This window comes from Triticum aestivum, chromosome 5A, assembly GCF_018294505.1.
Source record: "Triticum aestivum cultivar Chinese Spring chromosome 5A, IWGSC CS RefSeq v2.1, whole genome shotgun sequence".
NCBI lineage: Eukaryota > Viridiplantae > Streptophyta > Magnoliopsida > Poales > Poaceae > Triticum > Triticum aestivum.
In genome coordinates, this window is record NC_057806.1 from 499,919,524 (window position 1) to 499,935,943 (window position 16,420).

Sequence of the window (16,420 nt, forward strand, 5' to 3'; positions counted from 1 at the left end):
GTTTCTGTTTTCTATTTATCTGACATTTGTTCTGATTTAGTAATAATACTAAATCAATTTATTTCCTTCTAAAATTAATATAGGAACTTAATTGGATTATTCCAAAGCCCCATAGTAAAAATCAGAATTTTTGGACAATATTTCATATATAATAAAATATTTTTCCAACGCAAATAATTACTAGATTAACTCAAATGGCCAAAAATAAATACTTCTGAGCTCCCAAAAATATTGGCTGGGATTTTTCCTCTGGCCAATATTTTTAGAGAAAATCAGGAACATTTTCTTGGGCCAAATTGAAACAATTTTTATCTGGGTCATTTCCAGAAATGATTTCTGAGGGTTTCACAAATCCCCATTTCAAATTTAAATGGAATTTAAACATGATCCACAACTGACTAGCTGGTCTAGGTCATACCAAAACTAGGGATGTGACAACTCGCCCCCACTCGGAAGAATCTCGTCCCGAGATTCAGGAGTCGGTGGAAAGAAAGTGGGGTACTCAAGTCGAAAACGATCTTCACGCTCCCAAGTAGCTTCTCTCTCGGAATGATGAGACCACTGAACCTTGAGAAACTTGATGTTATGACATCGGGTGACACGCTCTGCTTGATCAAGGATGCATACATGCTACTCACGATATGTGAGGTTATCTTGGAGATCAAGCGTTTCGTGGTCCACTCTGCGGATGGGATATGAGAAGCAACGCCTGAGTTGAGAGACATGGAAGACATCATGAACTCGACAAAGATGTAGTGGTAGTTCCAACTGGTAGGCAACCTCTCCTCGTTTAGCGAGAATGAGAAAGGGACCAATGTAACGAGGAGCCAACTTGCCCTTGATACTGAATCGATGGTTACCCTTTAGAGGAGTAACCCGAAGGTAAGCCTTATCGCCAACTTCATAAGCCACTTCCTTATGACTACGGTCATACTGGCTCTTTTGACGGGATTGGGATGTTTTCAAATTCTCACGAATGATGCGAACTTGTTCTTCTGCCTCCTGGATCATATCTGGTCCAAAGAATTGTCTTTCACCGGTTTCTGACTAGTTCAAAGGTGTTCGACATCTTCGTCCATACAGAACCTCAAAAGGAGCTTTCTTGATGCTGGATTGGTAGCTGTTGTTATAAGAAAACTCGGCGAAGGGAAGACACTTCTCCCAATCCATATCGAATGAGATAACACAAGCTCTAAGCATGTCTTTGAGAATTTGGTTGACCCTTTCCACCTGACCACCTGATTGAGGGTGGAAAGCGGTACTGAAGGAAAGATGGGTGCCCATGGCAGTTTGGAAACTCTCCCAGAAATGAGAATGCAAAGAGTACCATAGTCTGAACTGATCTCTAGTGGAACACCTTGAAGTGACACTATTCGAGAAATATATAAGTCAGCAAGCTGACTAGCAGTGATATTCTCTTGAACAGGTAGGAAGTGAGCCACTTTGGAAAGACGATCAATGACTACGAAGATAGCGTTATTCCCTTTCTTGGTCCTAGGAAAGCCGGTGATGAAGTCCATACCAACTTTATCCCATTTCCACTTAGGAATAGCTAAAGGTTGAAGGGTGCCAGCAGGTCTCTGATGCTCTGCCTTCACGCGATGACAAACATCACAGTTAGCAATAAACTAAGCGATTTCTCTCTTCATCCTAGTCCACCAGAACCTCTGGCATAGGTCCTGATACATCTTAGTACTACCGGGATGAATCGTGAGAGGAGATTCATGCGCCTCCTTAAGGATTAATTGTCGAAGATGTTGAATCTTTGGGAACCACCAAGCGACTCTCAAAGAAAATAACACCACGACCATCTATAGAGAAACTTCCACCAACTCCTTTGTTAATGTTTCTCTTGATCCGGGAAATTCCCGTATCCTGCTTCTGAGCAGAGATGATCTGATCCACAAGAGTAGGTTTCGCCACCAAGGTAGAAAGGAATCCGTGAGGAGCAAGGTGGAGGTTAAGCTTACATAATTCCTCATGGAGGAGTGGTTGGCCCTGCTGCAACATGAGATTGTTGCAATAGGACTTACGACTTAGCGCATCAGCCATGACATTCCCCTTGCCTGGGGTGTAGGTAATCCCTAAGTCGTAATCTGAGATCAACTCCAACCAACGTCTTTGCCTAAGGTTCAAATCTGGTTGGGTGAAGATATATTTGAGACTCTGGTGATCGGTCTAAATCTCGCAACGTTTACCGAGAAGGTAATGTCGCCATGTCTTAAGTGCACAGATGTAACACCCCGGATATAACGTTCCCAATTTGTACTCCAACTCTTGCCGTTTCCGGCGTTAAGTTATATTTATTTCTCGGGTTCGGGTCTTTGTCTCCGTGTGTTGTTTTTCGTTGTCATGCATCTCATATCATGTCATCATGTGCATTGCATTTGCATACGTGTTCATCTCATGCATTCGAGCATTTTCCCCGCTGTCCGTTTGGCATTCCGGCGCTTCGTTCTCCTCCGGTGGTCAATTCTGGCTTTCTTTCGTGTGTGGGGATTAAACATTTCCGTATTGGACCGAGATTTGTCATGCGGCCTTGGTTTACTACTAGTAGACCGCCTGTCATGTTTCGTATCATTTGGACTTCGTTTGATACTCCAACGGTTAACCGAGGGACCGAAAAGGCCTCGTGTGTGTTGCAGTCCAACACCCCTCCAATTTGGCCCAAAACCCAGCAAACTCTGCTCTATCTCCTAGAGCACTCGATCATGATCGCGTGGCCGAAAACCGCACCTCATTTGGACTGTCCTAGCTCCACCGATGCCTATAAATAGACCCGCCCCCCGAAATTCGGATCTCTCCCCCTCTCCGAAACCCTAGATCCATTCCCCACGCCACCGCCGGACAAAATTTGCCAGGACGGACGTGTCCGACCCGACCTCCGCCGCCGCCCACAGCCAGTGGCGAGCCGCCACGTGGCCGCCGCGTCCCTCACCCGCCGCCGGCCCGGGAGGCCCAGGAGGGGCCCCCGCGAGCCCATCCACGCGCCGCTGCCCGAGGCTGCCATCCCCGCCGCCTCTTCCAACTCCAGCGGCCGGAGCCACCATCGCCGCCGCCTCACCCGGCTGCCGCCGCCGCCTTTGCCGGGCCGCCGTCGCCGCCACCCGCGGGCCGCCGCTGCCACCGCGCCACCGCGGGCGACCCCGCCGCCCCGCCGCCACCACGCCGCTCCTCTCCGGCGACCGGTGCCGGATCCGGCCGCCTCTTGCTCACATCTCCGGCGAGCGCTCCGACTCCGGTGAACAGGGACCCCGGCGATCCTCGTAAAGCGTGCAGATCTGAGATCTGTTTTTTTCGGTTGACTTTTGTCTCTCTAACCCTAATTTTTTGTGCATACTTTGACATGCCATTTCTCCGCATCCGTAGCTCCGATTTGGACATATAGTATATCAAAATGTTTGCCTCGACGAATACATCATTTCATTCCATTGCATCATTTTCATTTGAGTTCATCTTGATGCCCGAGATGCTACTAGAAGGAGGCTTCGTGAGTTAATTGTCAGATCTGCTAGTTCATCTTAGACTTTTGTCATTTTTACCATGATTATTGTGTGCATGATATGCCTGTGAGTCCTTCATATGTTTTGTTAAGCATCTTGTTATCTTTCCAGAGGTGCAACCCATGCATTTTTAGGATGTGTGTGGTGAATTTTGCAAGCTTGCAAAGTGAGGCACCCGGTAAATCTGTTTTTAGGGACTTAGGAGTTTTCACTAAGTCTTGGATTTTTTAGTTCATGATGCCATATATTCATGCTATTTCCTAGTGATCCGTGCCTCTTTTGAGGATGATCAATAAAGGAGTTTTGTTAATCTTGTTATGATATATCCATCCAGGCCTTTGGTTGCAATTATGGAGCAACCTAGCTTGAGTCAATCGAGCTCTACTTTTGCTTCGTTGCGAATCTGGGCAGATCGTCAACTCGTTTGCGATTTTGCCGATATTATTGTAGTTGATCCGTGCATGCTATGCCATTGTTCTTGCCATGTCTAGCTTGAATTTTGTGCCTTCTTAATGGATATATGATTGCCTTTCCATGACTTGCACCGTAGTGAGTGCATCGAGCTCGTTTACATGCCTTCGTGAGTTATATTTCAGCATGTCTCAGTTTTCACTGTCTGAAAACTGATTGTGTTTTAGCTATGTTCGTGTGCTCGTTAGTATATTTTGTGATCCCTTTTGGCCCCAGGTCACTAAGGGACTTTTGTTAAGATTGTTGAGTAGCTCCATGCCATGTCTTTCTTTGTCATGTTCAGGTCCTGTAGCATGTTGTTTTGTTGCTCCGAAGAGGGCTATATGATCTGAAATTCCAGACAAGTGTTAAGTTCACTAAGTCTGAAATCTGTTTTCCATTTGCATTGTTGCCATGCTTGTTTGAACCTGTTAATGGATGAATTGGCCATGGCTCAGTGCTAGTCTTTTGTTAAGCATCTTGAATGCTTCCCTGCCATGTATTTTTTTGCCATGTTTGGATGCTGTGGCATGTTCATTTCATTGCATTTAGATGCCTACTTGCTTTAAATCGCAGACGGGTGTCATTCTTAAAACGCTTGCCATTTCCAAACCGTAACTCCGATTCCAATGATATTTATATCGTTTTCAAGCGATTTCATCCCATATTTCCAGTGGCACACTTGCTTTTCCAAGTTGAGGCCAGGTTCATGCATTTCCTGTCATATCTTGCATTTTGCATCCCGCATAGCATACCATCATTGTATCTTATTGCTTGGGTTTTGCACGTGGTTGATTGTGTCTTTGTTGCTTGTTTGTCTTGTTTGGGTAGAGCCAGGAGACAAGTTCACTAACGAGGAGCCAGTTGAGTTTGCTTTTGAGGATCCAGTCAACTCTGACAGCTTTGCAGGCAAGATGATCATACCCTCGAAATCACTACTATCTTTCCTATGCTAGTTTGCTCGCTCTTTTTCTATGCCATTGCTACGATGCCTACCACTTGCTTGCAAGCCTACCAAATTGCCATGTCAAACCTCTAACCCACCATTGTCCTAGCAAACCGTTGATTGGCTATGTTACCGCTTTGCTCAGCACCTCTTATTGCGTTGCTAGTTAAAGGTGAAGATCGGAGGCCGTTCCTTGTTGGAACATCTTTTATTTACTTGTTGGGATATCATTATATTATCTTGCTATCTTAATGCATCTACATACTTGGTAAAGGGTGGAAGGCTCGGCCTCTCGCCTAGTGTTTTGTTCCACTCTTGCCGCCCTAGTTTCCGTCATATCGGTGTTATGTTCCCGGATTTTGCGTTCCTTACGCGGTTGGGTTATAATGGGAACCCCTTGATAGTTCGCCTTGATTAAAGCTTTTCCAGCAATGCCCAACCTTGGTCTTACCATTTGCCACCTAGCCTCTTTTTCCCTCGGGTTTCCGGAGCCCGCGGGTCAGCTTATTTAAACCCCCCCAGGCCAGTGCTCCTCTGAGTGTTGGTCCAAACTAGAGTCTTGTGCAGCGCCCCCTCGGGGAAACTCGAGGTTTGGTTTTAGTTGTATGGAGCGCTCATCTGAGTGTGCCCTGACAAAGAGATATGTGCAGCTCCTATCGGGATTTGTCGGCACATTCAGGCGGTGTTGCTGGTCTTGTTTTAACCTGTCGAAGTGTCTTGAGTTACCGAGATACTGAGTCTGATCGGAACGTCTTGGGAGGAGGTCTATTCCTTCGTTGACCGTGAGAGCTTGTCATGGGCTAAGTTGGGACTCCCCTGCAGGGATTGAACTTTCGAAAGCCGTGCCCGCGGTTATGGGCAGATGGGAATTTGTTAATGTCTGGTTGTAGACAACTTGAACCTTAATTAAGTAAAATGAATCAACTGAGTGTGTTACCGTGATGGCCTCTTCTCGGCGGAGTCCTGGAAGTGGACACGGTGTTGGAGTAATGTTTGCGCAGGTTGTTCTCTAGCTTCTCGCTCATGCTTTGCCTCCTCTTCTCGCTCTCCTTTGCGAATAAGTTAGCCACCATACTTGGTAGTCGCTTGCTGCAGCTCCACTCATATTTTACCTTGCCATACCTATAAGCTTGAATAGTCTTGATCGCGAGAGTGCGAGATTGCTGAGTCCCTGTGGCTCACAGATTACTATTACACCAGATGCAGGGCCTGATGATTCCGTTCCAGGAGACGCGTACGAGCTCAAGTGGGAGTTCGACGAAGACTCTCAACGATACTATGTTTCCTTTCCCGATGATCAGTAGTGGTGCCCAGTTGGGGGTGATTGGGAACGTTGTCGCAAGTTGGGTTCTCTTTTATTTTGGCGCCATAGTCGGGCCTTGAGTGTTTGGTTGATGTAGTGTTATTTATGTACTTGATTGACGTGGCGAGTGTAAGCCAACTATGTTATCTCCCTTTTATTATCATATTACATGGGATGTTGTGAAGATTGCCTAACTTGCGACATATGCCTTCAATGCGATTATGTCTCTAAGTCGTGCCTCGACACGTGGGAGCTATAGTCGCATCGAGGGTGTTACAAGTTGGTAATCAGAGCCTTCCCCTACCATAGGAGCCCCATTGCTTGATCGTTTTTAGCAGCCGAGTTGTGTCTAGAAAAATGTTTTGAGTCATTTAGGAATTATATATCGAAGAGCTTAGGAATTCTTTTTACTTCCTAGTCTCCTCATCGCTCTGGTAAGGCATCCTGACGTAGAGTTTTGATTCTTCTCTTCTCAGATTTCACTAAAAAAATTTAGGATCACGCGAGTATCTTGGAATCGTTCCGATGGCTTATGATGAGAACATTGTCTTGGTGCCTCCTGTCAGGGGTTTAGTGGAAGTGTCCCGGGGAGTTGAGCTCTGAGGTGTTGTCATCATAATTTTATCATTGCAATTCTGGAATACTTGAGATATGTTCGCCGACATCGAAAATCTCTTTTATGTTGTTCGTTGGTGAGATAACCTCGACGCCACCTAGTACTGGGGCGGGAGTTCGGGAGTATCGCCATAACTTGTATAACGGATGCTTTTCGAAGGTTGAGGTAGATGGTTTCCGAAGTTTTTCTTGATGTGTTGAAGGATGGATACAGCTGGATGTAGGATTTGCTAGTTTGGGTGAGATATTATGCTTCCCCTGTATCCCCAACACCTGATTGCATAACCGGAAAGGTTCGGGAGTTTCATAGGTGGGAATTCTAGTAGCTCTAGTTCTTCTTCCACGGATATTGGTTTGAGATTGGGATTTCTTACCGATTATTCGTTCTTGATCCGTACCTTGTTGATTTATTTCTCTACCTTAATTCTACGTGGCTTCTCAATTTATGGATATGTGACCATTTTAAGAGGAATGCATTCGTTCATTTTGTTCGGATGTGAAGACTATATGTTGCAATTTTCATTCCGTTGGATTCAGCTTCAATATTTTATCTGTCAATGTGCTAATGGTGGTCACCCTCTTCAGGATGGTTCCTCCAACGCGCACGACTCTGAATCCTGATCCACCACCTCCTCCACCTCCTCCAGAGGCATGGCAAGCTGTGATGGCCGCAACCAATGCAAACACACAGCTGATCATGCAAATTCTTCAAGAGCGCAATCAAGGCAGTCAAGGGAATCAAGGCAGCAATCAGAGTCACTTTGCTACACTCAACCAGTTCCTTGCTAACGGGCCAAAGACTTTCAGCAATTGTGTTGAGGCAACCGATGCTGACGATTGGCTTGTGGATCTGTGTAAGCATTTCGAGTGCAGTAACGTCAGGCCTGAGGACTTTGTCAAGTTCGCTTCCTTCCAACTCAAAGATCAAGCCGCAGAATGGTTCCAGCAGTACAAGGACTCCAGAGGTGGACGTGTTATCACATGGGAGGATTTCCGTCGAGATTTCCGAGCTCATCATATTCCCCAGAGCGTGGTTGAAAGCAAGCGTGAGGAATTCCGCAATCTGAAGCAAGGCTCTTTGTCTGTCTATGACTACAACAAGTTGTTCTAGAAGCTTGCCCGCTTTGCCAAGCAGGACGTCCCTGATGAGAAGAGCATGATATATCAGTTCAGGGGTGGTCTCAGAGAAGAAATTCAGCTCGCTCTTGTCCTCTTTGAGCCCTTGAGATACGATGAGTTCTACAACATGGCACTGAAGCAAGAGGCTGCTCAGTTGAGGTGTGATGCTTCCAAGAAGCGAGTCAGAGATGTTACTCCTGCTTCCTCTACTCAAGTGGCCAAGCAGCAGAAGTTTTGGCTTCCTCCTCCTCCGTTCCGTTAGCCGTTTCAGCAGAAGAGCAAAGGTGGCAGTGGTTCTTCCCAACCACCCAACCCTGGCTTTCAGAACAAGACTTCGTCACAAGCTCCAAGATCGAGTGCTCCGTATCACCGTCCGCTTTCAGAGGTCACGTGCAACAAGTGCCAACAGAAGGGTCACTATGCCAACAAGTGTCTCAACCAGAGGCGTCTTCCTCCTCCTCCTCCTGTCAGATCGGCAAGTACAGCTGTGGTCAAGCATAACCCCAAGTTCGCCAAGGTCAATATGGTGAATGCAGCTCAGGCAGAGGACTCGTCAGATGTCATCATGGGTAACCTTCCTGTTAATGATATTCCTGCAAAAGTTCTTTTTGACACGGGTGCATCGCATTGCTTCATTTCCAAACCTTTTGCATCAAAGTATGAGTGTGATTATCAGTATCTGCAAAGTTCCTTGCAAATTGTGTCACCGGGCAAGCAAATGATAGCTAACACCAGCGTCCCTGAGGTTACTATCACATTAGGTGACTACAAGTTACTTTCTTCCCCAATTGTTCTTGGTAACTCGGATATTGATCTTATTCTCGGAATGGATTGGCTTTCTAAACACAAGGCACATCTTGATTGTGCAGCCAGGCAGATTCAATTGACTCATTCGTCTGAGGATGTAATTGTCTTTGCCGCTTGGGATAATACTATCCGTCTTTTTTCTCTCAATGAGAAGGGTGAATTGGATGCCATCTCTCAAATTCCAGTCGTTTGCGAATATCAAGACGTCTTTCCAGTAGAGCTCCCAGGAATGCCTCCGCACCGGCCAGTTGAATTCGTTATTGAACTTGAGCCTGGCACGGAACCTGTGTGCAAACGTCCTTACAAGCTCGGACCTGAAGAGTTGAAGGAGCTGAAGAAGCAACTCGATATGCAAGAGAAAATGGGTCTTATCCGGCCTAGTTCTTCTCCATGGGGTTGTGGTGTTCTTTTTGTGAAGAAGAAGGATGGAACGGACCGACTTTGTGTTGATTACCGTCCAGTGAACATGAAAACCATCAAGAACAAATACCCACTTCCCAACATCAATGAGCTGTTCGAACAACTCAAAGGTGCCCAAGTATTCTCCAAGCTTGATCTCCGTATGGGTTATCACCAGATTCGCATTCGTGAAGAAGATATTCCCAAGACAGCATTCAGAACAAGCTTTGGTTCATATGAATACAATGTCATGTCTTTTGGCCTCGCCAACGCTCCTCCGACGTTCTCTCGCATGATGAACTTCATCTTCAACGCCTACACCAATGACTTCATTTTGGTCTATCTCGACGACATTCTGGTTTTCTCGAAGAACAAGGAAGATCATGCCAAGCACTTGCGTTTGGTTCTTGATAAGCTAAGGGAACATCAGTTCTACGCCAAGTTCTCCAAGTGTGAATTTTGGCTTGATGAGGTTCTTTATCTTGGTCATATCATCTCTGCCAAGGGCATTGCCGTGAATCCTGAGAAGGTGTTTGCAATTGTGAATTGGGAACCTCCTCAGAACGTGAAGCAACTCCGCAGTTTTCTCGGTCTCGCAAGCTATTGCCGAAGATTCGTTGAAATCTTTTCCAAGATTGTGAAGCCTCTCTCTAATCGGACTATCAGGCTTTATCACTCTCACTTAGCCATAGAAGTCTACAATTTTAAATTTTGGCGAAGCCCCTAGTATTCGGAAGACCGAATTTGGGGCCCTATACACGCCTAAGTCGGGCAAGGCCAACTCCTCGCCCGAAGCAGAAAAAGTCTTTAAGGACTTGAGACCTCTCGAACAATGACCAGCTCTCGCCTTATCATGACAGTCAGTTTTCGGTTTTCTCTACTGAGGTGCTCGCCTGGAAGAACCGGGACACAATCGCAGTAGTTCTCCCAGCGCTATCTTAGCCGATATAGCGGAATGTAAGGTACCAAGGCATGGGAGCCCGACAAACCCAACTATTGACCCAAGACATGATTCGGAGCTGATGCATATGATGCTATAAGTTCGGGGTGTCGCACTGTTGAAAGTGTTTGGACTTCTCACGCCGTATTATGGGGTAAACGAAAGCCCGTGGCATACTGGCCGTACCAGAATGTACGGGTGCAAGTTGTCGTAGATGAACATATAAGAAAAAAAAGGATGAATGGTGCAATAATAGACTAATGCTATGCATTGTTATTTAAATAATACGTCAAAGCGTACTGATACAGGTAGTGCAATAAGCAGAAAGTAGGACTATTTGACATGTACTATCCAAGGGCAAGTTGCATATGGATAGTAGAGAGCGGGTATATTGATTATAATTAGATACCACCTGGGGGTTCCTGTGTACGTCTTAGCTTCTTGCCTCCTTGGTTGTTGCTTACCGTAATGTGCCCGGCAATCATACTACCGGAAAGGGCTTCCAGAGAGTTAGGTCCTGAAAGAGAAAAAAGTGATAAAGGTATACAGCCCCTAGGGCGGTTAAGCCGCATTGCGGGGCATGTCTTGATCATGCCTCCGCCTATGTCCATGGTATTTTCAGTGCGTAATTATGTACGCGCGGCACAAATTTCGTTGCTTGAATGGGAATAGGACGGGGGCCGAGTTGCTAGGCGAGCTCTGAACGTGCCAGGCGATCCTGTTGCAGGTTACTCCGGACTTGCTTGACGGTGTCCGGGGGCTGCATCGTTGAATTGGTGGTTTGCTTTGAAAGGCTGCTTTGTGCTTCTGCTATGAGGGCCGCAGTGTGCTCTTCTGTGCGGAGCGAGCATTTTGTATTTCCATTGACTGTTATGACCCCCCTAGGTCCCTTGCATCTTGAGCTTGAGGCATGCGTAATGCGGTACCGCATTGAATTTGGCAAATGCGGTTCGCCCGAGCAGTGCGTGATAGCCACTGAGGAACGGGACGATATCGAAGATTAACTCCTCGCTTAGGAAGTTGTCTAGAGATCCCGTGCAATGGGCCTCTACACCTGGGATGACACCCTTAAAGGTGGTTTTGGTGGGTTTGATCCTCGAGGGATCTATACCCATTTTGCGCACTGTATCCTGATAGAGCAGGTTCAGGCTGCTGCCGCCGTCCATAAGGACTTCAGTGAGGTGAAATCCGTCGACGATGGGGTCTAGGACCAATGCGGTGGATCCACCATGACGGATACTAGTGGGGTCGTCCCTGGGATCTAAATTGATTGGACAAGAGGACCGTCGGTGTCAAAACCAGTGGATCTCGGGTAGGGGGTCCCAAACTGTGCGTTTAGGCCGGATGGTAACAGGAGGCAAGGGAAATGAAGTTTTACCCAAGTTCGGGCCCTCTTGACGGAGGTAAAACCCTACGTCCTGCTTGATTAATATTGATGATATGGATAGTACAAGAGTAGATCTACCACGAGATCGAAGAGGCTAAACTCTAGAAGCTAGCCTATGGTATGATTGTTGTGTATGTATGTTGTCCTACCGACTAAAACCCTCCGGTTTATATAGACACCGGAGAGGGTTAGGGTTACACAAAGTCGGTTACAATGGTAGGAGATCTACATATCCGTATCGCCAAGCTTTCCTTCCACGCCAAGGAAAGTCCCTTCCGGACACGGGACGAAGTCTTCAATCTTGTATCTTCATAGTCCAGGAGTCCGGCTAAAGGTATAGTCCGGCCATCCGGACACCCCATAATCCAGGAATCCCTCAGTAGCCCCTGAACCAGGCTTCAATGACGACGAGTCCGGCGCACAGATTGTCTTCGGCATTGCAAGGTGGGTTCCTCCTCCAAGTACTACATAGAAGATTTTGAACACAAAGATAGTGTCCGGCTCTGCAAAATAAGTTTCCACATATTGCCATAGAGAGAATAATATTTACACAAATCTAATCTGCTGATGTATTCCGTAGTGTGACACACCACGGCCAAGCCTTTATCCAAATCGTTTTATTATCCCACCTCAGCGCGTCATGCGAGGAGGTTTCCTTGGCACGTCTTGTTAAAGCAAAGATTGTGTCCCCTTATTCCGGGATTCTCATCAGTACGGGCGTGGGTAACCCAACCATGCCATTGATTACAGCGCTTGGAGATAAGCGAGTTTTACCAGGCTGGTGGGGACACGTAGTTGCGTCCACCCATATAAGGGGATAAGGATCCACCTTTTCACCTACGCCTTCTTCCTCCTTTGCCTATCCATTTTCGCGCACTCGAGCTCCAGCGCCCAAGTCCGCACTCCCCACCTCAACCTTCTCCAGCCATGTCCGGAGCGGGAGGCAAGTGGATGGTCTCCTTCGTCGCGGAGGGACACATCAAAAAACTGAGGAAGGCCGGATACTTGTCTAACGACATCACGCACCGGCTTCTCGAAGAGGGGCAGCTCCTCCCCACCCCAAGGCCCCATGAGAGGGTAGTATTCCTTCCCCACTTCCTCTGCGGACCGGGCTTTCCTATCCATCCATTCATCCGGGGACTCATGTTCTACTACGGCCTGGATTTCCATGATCTGGCCCCTAATTTTATCCTCAACATCTCGGCGTTTATCGTCGTGTGCGAGGCTTTCCTCTGCATCCGCCCCCATTTCGGCCTATAGCTCAAGACTTTCAATGTCAAGACAAAGGTGGTGCGCGGCAACCAGGAGGAGTGCGGAGGCGCCATGGTGGGAAAGATGCCTAACATCTTATGGCTCGAGTGCTCCTATGTGGAGACCCTGAAGGGGTGGCAATCGGGGTGGTTTTACATCACCGAGCCGCGCGACCCCGAGTGGGTCGCAGCCCACGAGTTCCGGTCCGGACCCCCAATGCGGCTCACGTACTGGAAAGAGACAGGCCTGTCGTGGGGCAGCAAAGGAGAAGTGACTGGACTGCAAACATGCATCCAAACCCTGGTGGGCAAGCAGCTCAAGCTTGTCAATGTAATCCAGGTTATGCTCATCCGCCGGATCCTCCCATGTCAACAACGGGCCTTCAATCTGTGGGAGTTCAACCCGGCACAGCACCGAACTCTGAGCAGGCTCTTTGACACGACGTACGAAGATGCCTGGAAGGTGCTTTTCAAGGGCGCCGAGGCTCCCGCATCCGCTTCCGAGGATCGCGGATTCATCGCGCAGCGTCACGCTAGCGCGGTAAGTTGTTTGTACCTTTTACAGGGTATTATTTTTTCATAGTTTAACTCTATGCGGGATCTAAGCTCCCTTACCTTTGACAAGTTCGACTGTCCGGCTCCTTTGCCCGAAGACCCAGCTAATGCCCGCTTGAAGAAGCTGCTGGTTCCGACACCCCATGTGGTGCCGGAGAAGACGACCACGAAGAAGGCCACGGGGACTCGTAAAAGTGCCCGGCCCCAGGAGGTGTCGGGTTCATCGTCCGACGTCTCCAAGGTGCATTCCTCCCGTGAAGACGAGGAGGAGGAAGAAGAGACCTCTCCCCCTCCAGTGGGGAGGCCGAAGGCTCCTAGAAGGGGAAAACCCTTCCTCCGGACTACTCCACCGACGCCGACGACGGCGGAGAGGAGTGGCCGCTCAGGGCCAAGCCCCTGGCGAAATCGTAAGTATCCGGATACCAGAGTAATTCATAGTATTCCTTTATTGCACAACTTTCCCTTATGTCGAATATGATTATGCAGCCCACCAAATACCGGCTCGACGCGTCTTCCAGTGGTTCACTGGACTCGTCGGATGTGAATTCGCTTCCGACGGCTGCCTCCCCCCGCCCTGCGGACGATGCCGAAGTGTTTTCCCGACAGGTTCCAAGCCAGGAGGAGGTGGTCCTGGAGGCGCCGCAAGGCGACCTCCCGGACTCCAGGAGTAAAGGGGATAGAACCCCCCAGGGCTCCATGTTCGGCCCTAGGCCGGACACCGCTCCGGAACCTTCAAAGGTTCCAGAGTCCGGCGGGCGACCTCCTTCCAAGAGGAGCAAGCCCACCGTGCCGGTGACCCCCGTCCAACCGGAGGCGCCGGACAATCTGTTGGAGGTGCTCAAAGGCGCCTCCATCGACGAGGAGCACCGCACCATTATGAGTGCGGTGGTCCAGAAGGTTCAGTCCGCCAAGAGTGGACTGACTTAAGCTTGTACTAGCCTTTTAACAGGCTTTGAGGTAAGTAAAGAATGTGTAAATAATATTACCGCATAGACAGTAGCCCCTGATGCTCTGTTTGGTGTTCGGGAAGAAAAGCCGAATAGAGGATCAAATAAAATTCGAAGGAATCTAACAAAAAGGACTCAATATGTGTATGCAGGCCTCTCTACTGGCGTCCGCCGCACTGACTGCGGAAGTGGACACGCTAAAGCAGAACCTCGAGCAGTCCGAGCAAGAGCTCGGGCGTGTCAAGAAGCAGCTCGAGGACAAGGAAGGTAAGAAATACCTTGTTTAAATATATATATAAAAAGTGCAATTGCAAAAAATGACATGATTGTCGTGGCTATTGTAGGGGCAACGTCTGAGGTGGCGACCCTTAAGCAAGCGCTGGTCGAGGCCGAGAAGAGGGCGGCCACGGAGCGCACTGAGCGGGAGAAGTATGAGGCCCAGGTTGGCAAGGTGCAGCAAGAGCTCCAGGCTCTCATGAAAAAACATGAGAGTTTGGAGCTTGACTCAAAGACGCGAGCGTCCGAGCTCGCGGTGGCTATTAAAAATGCCAAGTCTGCCAAGGCCGAATCCCAGAAGACCCTCCAGGAGTTGGATGCGGTGAAAAAGATAGCGGCAGGTAAGGCGTTCTTTATGCAAAGCAAACACATAAACGTGAGTTACTTGTTACTTACCCGAATCCGGAGCTCTCCAGGGGCATTCGCAGATCTTCCTCGTAGCATGTCTGATGCCGCCGCATTCTATCGAGCGGAGGAGGGCAGCTCGACAGAGAAGGTGTTCTGGTCTCAGTATGCTGAGGCCGGACACCCCGTGCCCCTGAGCGACCAGCTGAAGCAACTGGTCGAGATCCACAAGGCGGCCGAACAGGCCATGAAAGGCCTCATAGTTCGGCTGTGGCCTAGAGAGGCTCTGCCTGGGAGCTACTTCGGGCTGGTGCGGCGGCTGGTGGGGGCCTATCCAAGGCTCAAAGTCATCAAGCGCTCCGTCTACATTGAAGGTGCCCGTAGGGCCCTTGCCCGTTCTAAGGTGCACTGGGGCAAGCTGGATGCTGAGAAGCTTGTGAAGGACGGGCCACCGCCGGGGAAAGAGCATCGCAAGCCCGAGAATTATTATAAGGATGTTCTGAAGGGTGCCTGCCTTAAGGCGGATGAATGTTCCAGGGATGTAATTTTTGAGTAAAACTCGCTCGTTTTGTCCTGTGCGCTGAAAACTTGTTCATATGCGCTAAGCAATGATGTTGGAATTTAAAATATTACCTTCTGTGCGGCTGTTTATTAATTCTGAGAGATGGCGAGTCGTCGGCTTCTGCCCCCGTGCCGCTAGTGCTGGGGTGTTCGGGGATAAACCTGACCGCTCTTTTTCCCATGTTTGGGTCCTTCGAGGGAGGCGCTCAGCACAACGAACAAGGCAATCGGACTATAATGCTTGAACATTCTCACTTAGCCATAGAATTCTATAATTTTAAATTTCGGCGAAGCCCCTTGTATTCGGAAGACCGAGTTCGGGGCGCTATCCACGCCTTGGCCGGACAGAGCCGACTCCTCGCTCTAAGCGGCATAAGTCTTTAGGGACTCGAAAAACCTCTCGAATAGCGACCAGCTCTCGCTTCATCATGACAGTCAGTTTTAGCTTTCTCTACTGAGGTGCTCGACCCAGCTCAACTGGGGCACAATCGCAGTAGTTCTCCTGGTGCTACCTTAGCCAACATAGCGGAACGTAAGGCACCAAAACATAGGAGCCGGGCAAACCCAACTATTGACCCGAGACATGATTCGGAGCCGATGCATATAATGCTATAAGTTCGGGGTACCGCACTTTTTAAAGTGTTCGGACTTCTCACACCATATTGAGGGGTACTAAAGCCCCTGGCGTATTTTGGCCGTACCAAAGTGTACGGGTGCAACATGTCGTTAAGGAACATATATTTGTAAAAAGAAGTAATGCAAAAATAGACAGAAGCTATGCATTGTTTATTAAAAAGGGCTGCGATCAAAGTAGAACGATACAAATAATGCGATAAGCAAAAGGTTGGACTATTTAACATGTCCGTTCCAGGGGCAGGCTGCGGAATGGTATGCAAAACAGGTATACTACTCGTGATAGAGACCACCTGGGAGTTCCGTAATGTGGCATGGCTTGTCTGCTTCCCTGGTTCTTGCATCATTTGTGCGGCAATTGAATTGCCAAACAGGCCTTCCGAA